Consider the following 10,864-nt stretch of genomic DNA (forward strand, 5'->3'; position numbering starts at 1 on the left):
GGATAATGATGTCCATCACATTCCACCATCATTTCTGACCCCAAGCCCCCTCCCTTCCCCTCCCACCCCTCTGCCCTATCTATGTTTTCTCTGATATAAGGAGGCTGATTCATAATGGGGTAGGGAGGGGGAGCATGGGAGGAATAGACAAACTCTCTGAGGTTTTGTTGACACTTCCCAACCTAGCCTTCATCAATACCTCCAGCCCTCCACCCTATGCTTTAATCACACTGTGCTACTCACAGTTGCCTAGGAAAGCCCCAATTACTCCTGGCCACTTTCTGTACCTTCTGCATGGAATGGACCTCCTCTTTATTTGGAGATCTGCTACCCATCATTCTTTCAATTTGTTCAGCAAATATCTCCTTCTATGCCAACCATGGACCAAGTAGTGAGAATTCAAATGTGAAGACAATAGACTAGGTGTCAGACCTCAATAGGAAACTTGTACTTTGGGTGGTGTTTTTGACCTTGAATCATTCAGACTTTGGGAAATACACTGATGTCTGCTCACTGTGTGACAGTGAGTTAGATGGGCTTTCCCTCATAGTGCATGGACATTTCACTGTTGATCATGCAGAATGAAAGAGGATCCATCAAAGGAAACTGAGAAGGAATATTTAGTGAGGGAAGGAAACCATGAGAGACCAGACAAGGCAACTAGAAGAACAGCAACAGTGCCACCACCATGGTGAGATCCAGTAAGAATACAAATTAAATACTCCCATTTGTTTTAGAAACCACCTTTTGCAGAGGGTTTCAATGGAAAATTGGAAACAGAAGCTACGTTACTGCAGACTGTCACATAAAACTTGGAGATACAGAATTGCAAAGCTCAAATATAGTTTTTTTTTTTCTTTTGAAGGACTAGGGATTCTATTATGAAGGTAGGTAGGAAGGAAGCAAGCTGGAAAGAGAAAGTGTAGGTATACCTAAGTCTTCCTCGAAAGAAGAGTCTCATATATGTAATGCAGAAAAAGCACTAAACTTGGAGTTAAAAACTTATACTCAAACCCTAGCTATGAAATTTACAACTTATTACATAATCTCCTTGGATCTTAGTTTTCTCATCTGCAAAGGGGAAATAGTAATACCTCAAAATATCATCCAATGATACAATCTCTATGAACAAACATAGTAAAAAACAAAAAGAAAAGAAAAAAACCTAGAACATAAGAAAATATAGGGTCAACACTCCAACATATAGGCATAGGCAATAACTTTCTCCACAAGACTCCTAAAACTCAGGAAGTAAAACCAAGATTAATAAATGGGATAGCGTCCAATTTTTTCAAACTTCTGCACAGCAAAGGAAACAAGAGCATGAAGAGAGAGCCTACGGAATGGGAGAAAACATTTGCCAGTTACTTTTTTGACAGAGGATTAATATCCAGAATATATAGAGAATTTTAAAAAACCCAATCAATAAATGAGCAAAGAACTAAAAAGACATTTCTCCAAGAAATACAAATTGCCAACAGATACATGAAAAAATATTCACCACCTTTAGCAATTAAGGAAATGCAAATCAAAATTACCTTGAGAGGGCTGGGTTTGTGGCTCAATAGTAGAGCGCTTGCCTAGCGTGCATGAGGCACTGGGTTCGATCCTCAGCACCACCAAAAAATAAATAAGCAAAATATAGGTAAAAAAACTTACACTGATATTCCATCTCACTCCAGTTAGAATGGCAATCACCAAGAATACAAATAATACCAAATGCTGGAGAGAATGTAAGGGAAGAGAAACTCTTGTACACTATTGGTAGGACTGTAAATTGGCATAACCTATGAAAATCACTATGGAGTTTCCTCAAAAGAGTAGGACTGGAAACTCCCAACTCCTCAGTATTTACCCAAAAGAACCAAAGTCATCATACTATAATGATACACATATATCCATGTTTATAGCAGTGAGAAGGAATATTTAGTGAGGGAAGGAAACCAGCCTAGGTGTCCATCAATGGATGAATGGATAAAGAAAATATGGTTTATAACCACAATGGAGTTTTACCCAGCCATAAAGAACAAAGTTATGCCATTTACTGGTAAACAGATAGAACTGAAGAACATCATGCTAAGTTAAAAAAGACAGACTCAAAGTCAAGAGTCATATGTTTTCTCTCATACTTGAAAGCTAGAGAGAAAAAAAAAAAGGATTTAAAAAGGGATCTCATGAAAATAGAAGAAAGGCCAGTAAATCAAGGAAGGCAATCAAGGGTAGGGAAGAAGAAAGAGGAAAGGGAGGTACTGGGGAACTAAATCAACCAAATTATGTTTTGTGCATACATGAATCTGTAACAATGAATCCCATCTTATGTAATTACAATGCACCAATTTAAAAGCACATATTATGGGCCAATGTGTGTTATTTTAAACTTCAGAGAGACAAACTATTCGGAGTAATCACGGTAACAATCTTGACAAATTCCTATGATAATCATTGGCCATTGAGGTCTGGTTTTGGTGGGTTTTGTTGTTTCATTTCAATTTTGCTATTTTCGCTTGTTTTTCACTTTTGCCTGAGCAGAGTTCCAGAGTGGAAAGCAAGAGGCCTATCCAAATGCTCTGTGCACCCTGTTAATAAGAATTTCATGTCAAGAGTTCTCTTCTAATAAGGACCTAAGAGATTATCTTGATTTGCTTTGATTTGCTGTGTTGAAGAACAAGGCCCAGAAAAAGGACAAGCCTTATGGCTAGACACAGTGGATCCTAGAACAAGCTCTAGAAGCCAGGTCTTCTGAAAATGTTCCCTGTCCTTTCTACAATATTAATTAGACCCCAGAAGTGGAGTCTAATTAATATTGGAGACAAATGGGAAACATGCCATGCTTTTATCATGGCAAAGCAACAGAACACTGAAGCAACTTGAAGGAGAATTGGTACAAACCCTAGGCCTCCTACAACCAACCGTCCCACCCGCTGCCTTTTCCCAAACCTTTCACTCTCATATGTGTGTGCGTGCGCGCGCGCGCGCGCGCACACACACACACACACACACACACACCAGGAGGACTAACTGCTTGGAACAGATGACATTGCATTAGGTTTCCTTTTCTGTCCTAAAGAGGGGAAACCCTTTCTCTTCTCTAGACAGCATCCTAATTTGTCTCCACTTAGCCAGTAGCTCAAGACAAGAGCTTTTGAAATTAATGATGCTTTTCTAAGAGTAATTGCTTCTGCTCTAATCACATGCTATTTCTTGCTACCCATGGGGCTCAGTATTAGGATTGCCTAAAGGAATAATCAGCAAATTGCCCAAAATGCACTGCTTTCAAGCCTCCAAGGTGCCTAATAAATGATGATGAGTCACTCCAAGCCAGGTAGCCACTTCACACCATTTATAAAGTGAGCTTGCCTGTCAGTATGCTTCTTGGAGGCAAATCCAACCATGGGGCTGGGGGTAGTAGGAGCTCACATTTAAAAAAAAAAAAAACTTTCCAGCTGCTTTTTTCTTTTCAATGAGATGGAATTCACATAACTTACAATTAATCATTTCTAAGTATACAATTCAGGGTGGTTAGTGTTTTCACAATATTGTGTAACCACCAGTTTCTCTAGTTTCAGAACTTTTTAATCACCCATGAAAACACCCATTAAGTAGTCACTCCTCAATTTCCCTTACTCCTCCTATCCCCTGGTGCCCTCTGATATACTTCCTGCTTTATGGATTTGCCTATTCTGGATATGTCCTATAAAAGGAATCACAATATGAGACCATTCAGGGTGGTTAGTGTTTAATGTTTTCAAGTTCCATGAGTTATAGCAGTAATCATTACTTCATTCCTTCATTTTATTATTGAATAAATTCCATTGTATGGATATACCACAATTTCTTTCATCCATTGATGGACATTTGAATTGTTCTCATCAATTGTGAGTAGCCAAACGAACTAGACTAGAACTGTTCTACAACAACTTCCAAGAAATCCCCAGTAAGAAAGAACAAAATATTCTTAAGATAAAATGATTCTGATTTTTGCTGTTTTGATGATTTTATTGAAATTACCTTAGTACAGTATTAGCACAGTATTAAAATGCCTTAGCACATACACTAGTCCCCTGGCCCACTTATCCAGGAGTTGCATTCCAAGACCCTTAGTAGATGCCTGAAACCATGGTGTTTTAGTTAGCCTTTTTGCTGCTGAGACTGAAAGACCCAACCAGAAAAGTTGTAGATGAGGAAAAGTTTATTTGAGGGCTCACAGTTTCAGAGGTCTTATTCCATAGAAGGACAGCTCCGTTCCCAGGGCCCGAGATGAGGCAGAACATCATGGCGGAAAAGTATGGCAGAGGGACAGGGCTCATACGATCTTCAGGAAGCAGAGAGAGAGAGTCACAACCAACCAGATACACCCCAAAGCCACGCCCCCAATGCCCTACCTCCTCCAGCCACACCCTACCAGTCTTCAGTTACCATTTCAGTTACCAGTTAATCCCTATCACATGATCTCTTGGGGGACACCTCACATCCAAACCATAACACATGGAGAGTATCAAGCCCTATGTATACTATGTTCTTTCTTATACATATTGTGACCACAACTTTTACAGTTCAAGGTATAATGACAAAACTAGCATGAATTTTTTTCTCCTTCACAATTTCATAGGTAGAAGACTCATTGCTACCCTAGATCTTAACAACTTCAACATGCGAACTTTTTCCTTCCATATTAAGTCAAAACTTAAACCTTTTCACTTAAAGGAAGCACTTTCTGGCTTCTCTTGGGCATATCCAAATTTCCAGCAATTATTCCTCTTCCACTTTGGGTCCATTATTAAGTACAATAAAGGTTATTTGAACACAAGCACTATGATACCATATGGTAGATCTGATAACTAATACAGCTACTAAGTGCCTAACAGGTGGGTAGGATATACATTGTGGATGTGCTGGACAAAGGGATGAGTCATGTTCCAGGCAGGTTGGAGCAAGATAATACAAGATTTTATCATACCACTCATAATGGTTTGCAATTTAAAATTTATGAGTTGTTTATTTCTGAATTTTCCATTTTATATTTGGGGACCATAGTTGCTCACCAGTAACTGAAGCCACAGATAAGGAGGGACACACCACAATATCACTATTCCCATGTGTTTTTTTACTTACACTATGGTATAATGTGAACAACAGTAAGTTAACTGATATAACTTAAGTGTGGTGTTCAATGACTCTCATATGGTCATATTCCTCTGACTCCTTATATGACTAGATAGAGAGTGAGCCTCTCTGGATTCAGCAGAGCTCTACATGACCAGAAAAAGTGATTGGTTTCACCACTTTCAGACCATGAGTAGTAACAGATGGGGGAACACTGGAATCCATTGTTTGCAAAGGATCTTTTCAACTGCATTAGATGCAACCCACAAATCTCCTTAAAACTTGGCCCTTCATTAGGGCTAAATTCAGCCTAAGTCACAAATGTGTATAAAATAATTTAAAATATAAAAGCAATATTAAGGGGCTTGGGTTGTGGCTCAGTGGCAGAGCACTTGCCTAGCATGTATGAGGCACTGGGTTTGATGCTCAGTACGACATATAAATAAATAAAAGGTCCATTGGCAACTAAAAAAAGTGTTTTTTTAAAAAAAGCAATATTAAGTAATAATAAAACAGTAAATTATCAAGCCAGCAAAAGAATGCAAATTTTAAACCACATTTTCTGTCTGAGGATCACAATTTTTAAATTTAGCTCAGTATATTCTTAGACTTTACTAATCTCAAAGCAAAATGTTTATCTGTAAATGAACTTGTTTTAGCCTGTTCTGTATTTAGTCTGAAAATAATGTCAAGATGTCTTCAAGAGCATGTAAAAATTACATTTACATTTTTCTAAGGGAGGAAATTCAAACACAGATTTCATATATTCACAAAAGTAATAAATAGTACAAAGCTTCAAAAAAAGCCTCCTTTCACCATGCTAAGCCCCTCTGTAGATACAAACTGTTACCTGTACTGCTATATTGTAATGAGTATCATCCTAAAATAAAATTCTTACATGAAACCTCTTTCAATGTGAAATAAAATATACCAATTCTGTAATAATATTTCAATGTTATTTGCTAGCTTCAACTTTAACCTCTTACTGTTAAGAGCTTAAAACCCTAAATGCTATTCAAACTTGTTTAATCAGTAGCTTTGATTTTCAACTTACAAAATTTAGATTAGAAAGTGTGTTCTCTCCCTTTTTTAAGATTCAGCAGAATGGAGATTCCGGATCCCCATCTCTCTTTTTGATCTGAATTGTTCAGGTTGCCTGTGCAGCTAAGGTGCTTATGAAGTTCAGCCCTTCTCTTCAGTATGGCAACTCACTTAGGAAAATGTTTTAAACTGCAGCTTGGGGGCAACGTAAGCCTTAGAAAGTTTTTGTCCATCATCACCTCTGGCAATTTTTGGAACATTTTTCTGATTGTTTACTTTGTCCTTTTTTCTTAACACTCTTCTACCCATGTATCCCAAATAAAAACTGTAGTTAAATCAATTTACCTGTGTTGCTTTGGAACACAAAAGACAAAAACATTAATATGAATGAGTAAACAAATACATAGTGTTTGAATGTATATTTGGACACAGTCATAACAAACTCATTTATTTCTTATCTCAAAAAGCAGAATAAAGGGGGCTGGGGCTTAGCGGTAAAGCGCTCGTCTAGCATATGTGAGGCGCTGGGTTCAATCCTCAGCACCACATAAAAACAAATAATTAAAATAAAGATCTAGTCTTTGTTTCAAAGGAAACCCACAACAAAATCATTGAGGGAAAAAAAATAAAGGGTAGAAGCTGCATACTCTATGTAATAAAGAACAAACTGGAAGGATATATTAGAATGCATGTCAAAAAAACTAGAAAATACAGTACATCTTCTAACTTCAATCTGTAACTCATTAAAGTAATCAAAATTTTTTCATCAAAAAATCTAAACAAAATAATTTTTAAATTGCTCATCCATATGATGATGAGCTTAAAAAATGGTGTTATTGCTGGACATAACTTTAATTAAAACAGAAATTCAAGTAAGTGTGGGTAGTTATTACATGTTTTCAGAAGTGCTAGTTAAAAAGTTGTGGTGATATCCCTGTTATACTAGAGAAATTTGTAAAACTGCATTTAATTAGAATTACATCGTCCTTGATTAGTCTAACGTAACAGAAAAGAAATAGGTCAATGACTATTTTTAGCTAAATAAAATTTGGTTCAAATTAAGCAAAATAACTAACCTAGTTTATTCCAACCCTGAAAATCAGTATTCATGATTTTTACATGATTTTTTGCAAGGTATTATGTGATTTCTTAATGTTCACTCAAAAGAAATGTTCTAATTTCATATATGCCTTTACCCAAATAGTCATAACATTATTATTACATGTAAACAACCAAAGTGCTGTAATAGGAAGCAATCTTTAGCAATATTTATTAAATATGTAAGTTTACTAATCCATTTTTCATTACTATAGCAAGATGCCTGAGACCAGCTAACTTTATGAAGAAAAGAGGTTTTAAGCTCCATTTGGGGAGTTGAAAGTCCAAACAGCACAGTGCCAACTCTGGCAAAAGCTCCATAGTAAATAGCAGAATACTTGAGGGAGGAAGAACAGATCACATCACCAAAACAAGAAGTCAGAGAAGGACTCAGGGATCAAGACCACTTTCCATGACAGCTTCCTTAATCCCTTGGGAGCACAGCTCCCCCAGTAACCTAAGGACCACCCACTCAGCTCCACCTCTTAAAGATCCCACCACCTTCCAACATTACCACACTGGAGACCAAGTTCCCACCCAACACATGTACCTTTTAGGAACACACTCAAACCATATCCAAACCATACCAGTAAGTTATGAATTTCCAAAGTGGGTATTATTACAGAAGGAAATTATATAAAATAATATAATTGTGCATCAAAATACCACAAGAATAAAGGTAAAAGATACCTGTCACAACAAGTCAAAGCCAGCCAAGCATGGTGGCACACACCTATAATCCCAACAACTCAGGAGGCTGAAGCAGGAGGATGGCAACTTTCAAGGCCAGCCTCATCAACCTACTGAGAACCTACAAAAAAAAAAAAAACCATATATATATATATATATATATATATATATATATATATATATACACACACACATATATTTTTTAATACAAAAAAAGCCCCTTTTTAAAGGGGGCTAAAGACATAGGTTAGCGGATTACAATGGTTGCTTCGCATACATGAGGGCCTGAGTTCAATCCCCAAAACTGCAAAACAAGTCAAAACCATACAGATATTTCTTATTTAAGACATGTTCAATTATAAACAAAGTAAATATTTCTCTACCTACTGTGTCCTAAAACCATAAAGATGTATATCTAAGGTTCAAAATAGATCTGATGCTCAAACATTCATCATTTTATGTTTTATTGCGTTCCAAAGTTAATTTTTTTTTAATTCAGAATATCGTGTTCTAGAGCTACATGGAGACATGGCTAAACAAGAAATCTATAAGAAACAGATTTGGTGTCATGTGCTCTTTGGATTGCCTCAGCCAAAATCATTAGAACATCAAAATAACTGGAATCTTAAAGCAGTGTATCATTTTGTCCTTTGGGGGAATGGTGTTTGTAACACTGACAATCTCAGAGACAGCAATATTAATTCTGCAAACAGCTGGCCCAGAGAAGTTCCCATGAGTAAAAATGGCATTAACCCTAGTGACTCCAGCATAGAGTAGCTTGTCTGCAGCATGAAGTATTGTGCCATACGCATTAGGCATGTCATCAGTGAGGATAGCCATCAATGTTTTTGTTGTTGTTTATTTAGTTTTTTTATGTGGTGCTGGGGATCAAACCCAGTGCCTCACGTATGCTAGGCAAACACCCTACCACTGAGCCACAACTCAGCCCACAACCATCAGTTGTCGACATCACCAACCAAAAACATCCTACCACCCGCCTTTGCACCCCCATGGCTCTCCTCTCTCAGCAAAGAAAGGCAAACTCCATGTTTGGTCTATCAATGAGTTATGGAGTCTTTTTAGATCCTCCTACTTCAGGTAAAACAGTGACATAGTTCCTATAGTCTACAATATTCTCTTGGATCCACATGTAAGTCATCCACAGGGACAGTGAAGAATCTCTGTACCTGAACAGCATGCAATCCATGGTAATGATGTGTTCCTCCTCAGTTACTGAAACAAATTGGCTAAAGTTTTGGAGTAACTGGATCATGACCCTTGTCCTTTTTAATTCATTGGGTATATGGAAAACATGGGAGTCCAGCCTTTGCTTTGGAGGACCATGTGGTTTTCACCCATCAATGATAATGAGAGGTTACGTCAAGACGTCATTCATTTTCACACAGCTGTTCTGTAGGATACAAACAGCTTCACCTCTCACACTCACCAATCACTATACTGACCCCCCCCCCATTGCTGAACTTCTTAGAGACCACCTTGTGCAGCTCCAGCCCTAGCCTATTCACCAGTTTGGGGGACAGATCTTGATGTGAACTGCTGCAAACAGTACCACATCAGCGATGGCAGGCTTGATAGAGCCATGGGATGCTCAAGGTGGTGGCAGTGGTAAGAGCAGGGAAAAAGCTGCCAGTAGGTACCATTGGAAGAGGAAGAGGAGGAGGAGGTTGAGAAGTGCTATGGCTGAGCTGGGGCAGGATCCCAGCTCTTGAGGAAATATTCTTAATTTTGCCACATGTTGCTTCACCTCTTTCACATTCATTCTTTTCCATGAGAACAAAGAAAAAGACTACAATACAAAAAAGGAAGTAACCCACCAAGATTTTAGTGTAGATTATAAAATCAGTACTACTAGAATTTTCAAGATTCCTGAAGACACTGTAATTCCCCACAATGTTATTCTGGTGGCTCCTTCCCTATGATTTGTAGGAAACTTTTAAAAAACAAAACAAGTTTGTATGCTTGTGCAGCACATGCATTAAGGACCTTGAGTTCCTCAAGAGCAACCTTGTGCCATTGCTGCCAGAGAGGCTGCAGACCATCTTACACTGAAAGCATCTCAGTGTTGTGCAATGAGGTGGGAGGGCAGTTCTGTTCCCAGCCAAGATCCCTTCCAGATGAGGTCTCTTCTTGCCATGGAAGACTACAGTTACAAAGCAGAAAAGGTTTACTAAGGTTGAAAGCAGGCACCAAAGTATCATACTGGACCACTTTCTAGTAAGGCAGATAAGAGCTACTCCCAGAAAAGCAAAAACAGAATGACTTCAATATATTGCAGCATATATTAAAAGAAACAATTGATTCCCATCAATTGATTTCCAAGGAGTAAACACCAACTTTTTGCAAACAATTGCAAAAGTGGAGTCAGAGACCTTGATACAAGGGCACCAAGTACTAAGATTAATCCCACTAGAATAAGAACCACATGGAACAAATGTAAGAGGAGTGACAGATTCTGGGCACAGAAGACTTGATATGAACAAAGACTATTCTGTGGTCCATTGGCTGAGAAGTCTGCACTGGTCAGCATGCTTTCAGCATCAAAATACCAAAACAGAAAACCCCAATCCAAATTAGGTGAAATTATAAGAAAATCCATTGACCCACTAAACTGGAACACCAAATACAGAGTAGCTCCATCTCCATTTTTTTGACCACCTACCTGTCTTGGCTCCATCCTTAGACTGGTAAAGAGAGAGCGACAATCGCTCCTGGCCTTATCACACACACAGCAAAAGCCTGAGAGTGAACATCTCTTCCTGCAGATTTCTCTTAAGAGAAAATAAGCTTTTCCCAGTACTCCCCAACAAACTTCCCAAATTGAGTCAGATGCTCATTTCTGATTCAACCACTAAAAAATGTTAAGAGTACTATTATTGCCTCAAACAGTTTAGGCCCTTCCTTGGAGCCACAA

General features: G+C 38.1%; 1 pseudogene; it reads right to left on the reverse strand.

Moving 5' to 3' along the window:
- Positions 1-8,464: 8,464 nt before the first annotated feature.
- On the reverse strand, positions 8,465-8,918 carry LOC114096148 (ribose-phosphate pyrophosphokinase 1 pseudogene; annotated as a pseudogene).
- Positions 8,919-10,864: the final 1,946 nt, after the last annotated feature.

This window comes from Marmota flaviventris, chromosome 1 (genome assembly GCF_047511675.1).
Source record: "Marmota flaviventris isolate mMarFla1 chromosome 1, mMarFla1.hap1, whole genome shotgun sequence".
Lineage (NCBI taxonomy): Eukaryota > Metazoa > Chordata > Mammalia > Rodentia > Sciuridae > Marmota > Marmota flaviventris.